Below are 1960 nucleotides of genomic sequence, written 5' to 3'. Positions count from 1 at the left end.
CCTGCTGAAATCCATTCTTTTCTCTGTCTGCTTCTAACCAAGCTTGACCAAACCTCACCCTTCGCATACAGAGCTGAAGCAGCTGCCCATTTGGCATCAGAGGGAGAGGTTGCAGGCTCCGTGTGGATAATAGCTGAACAATGAATTCTGTTCTTCCATGTGTGTTTATGTCACTTTATAAATTTCCAGCATCGTATTAAATTAACAAAAAATCTTTCTCCCTATCAAAATTAGGTGCTATGCATTCTGATTTCCTTGTGTCTCGTTAGGTCCCCTTTTATTGAGTCAACTCTTCCTGCCGCAAATCTGACTGCTTCTAATTGACGTTTCATCTCTTGTCTGTTGGTGCAGTGTCACGTTTTCCCTTCTGTTTTCCCATCCCCATCAAGCCACAGCATTTGGAACTTTTGAAAGGGTCACTAGGAAGAAATAGTATAAAAGACTCTCACTTAGAGTTGATTAAGCTTGGGTTTCTCATTTTAGAATGTCCACTTTCAAGAAAAGATAAGCAACATGTAAATTTTATATGGATACTTAGTGCACAAAAATTCAAAATCATATTTAATAACATTTCATATTTACCTGAAATATGAAAAATGTTCAGGAGAAAAATAAGTCTATAGTTATGAGCTTGATGGAAAGATGTGCTACTGGGGGGTGTTCAGTTCACCAAGCCTAGAAATAATCATGTGACATGTCTCAAACATCAGCCTTGGAGTGCGGCCAAGAGCTAGATGGTTCATAAGAGGAAATGGAATGGCAAAAGAAATTGAAGCATTAATGGCTATGTTACTGGACTCCCATGTAGTCAACTGCAGTTCAAGTCCAGGACCCAGTGGCTTAAACTCATGCTGGGCACGTGGGCATACATGCCCAAGATCCCAAAAGGAGAATGGAGGAGAAGGGATTGTGGCATGGCCATCCCTCTTGTGTGGTAATTTCTTGATTTCTGTCTCTCTGTCTCTGTCTGTCTTTCTGGGGAAAGCATGTGCCCTATAGCAAAAACCTCTCCAAAAATAAAATAAAATAAAATATAAAAAAAAGAAATTGAAGCCTTAAATTACTGCAGTAAAGAAAGGTATATTTTAATTTGTTCATCCTAAGTTTCCAAAATAATTTTCATATAGCTTACATTTGTAGCAAAAATAATTAGTCATGTTCATTACAGAGTTAAATTTAAAAAGTAGTGCAGTTTGACTGGGGTTTTCACATTACTTATTTTTTTTTTTCCATCTAGAGTACACTGTATATTGTCTCAATCAAGCACATCAACAAATATGTTATTCTTAGCAAATGATCTCCCATTTCTTGTTTTCTGTATGTTTTGCTTTTTCCCCCCATCCTTGGTTCCCTCTCTCTTCCCCTCTGCCACCTCCTGTTCTCCTCCCACACTGTCTCTGTTATCTATGTTTGCTTTCTATACCATTTCCCCCCCACATTTTATTGAATCACCAAAGACCCTAATCAATCCGAATACCCTCCTAGCAAACACATGTGACACACACATTTCCATGAGCACAAGTCTAACTTTACACATCCTATAAAGTAGCACCTAACTGGGGCTACATATCCTACTGCAGTCATTGAATAGATATATTTTGTTTTCCTGAAACTTTTTTTTGTAACTCAATTTACATTCCTTCCCTAGGCATCATCACAGCACACAAAATGCGATCTCCCATCCAGTACACACTCACTGCATAGTGACTCATGCACTTTACAGAAAAAATAAATTTCCAATTCTAGTTGCTAGAATTATTTCCACCCCTCTTTCTGACCCTCTGTCCCTTCCCACCCTCCTCTCACACCACCTCCAGTGTCCAAAATTGTCCTCCATTCCCTTCCCACCCACATTGCATTGATCACACTATTTCCTACATAACCTAACTACTTTCAAAGGTGAGTTCACTCATTACTACAAAGAAAACCAGTTTTAACTTAAATCAAAGAACCGCCAAGG

The sequence above is a fragment of the Tupaia chinensis genome, unplaced genomic scaffold (genome assembly GCF_000334495.1).
Source record: "Tupaia chinensis unplaced genomic scaffold, TupChi_1.0 Scaffold000388_1, whole genome shotgun sequence".
In the NCBI taxonomy this organism is placed as follows: domain Eukaryota; kingdom Metazoa; phylum Chordata; class Mammalia; order Scandentia; family Tupaiidae; genus Tupaia; species Tupaia belangeri.
The sequence above is the reverse complement of the archived record's forward strand: the minus strand, read 5'-3'. Positions refer to the sequence as shown.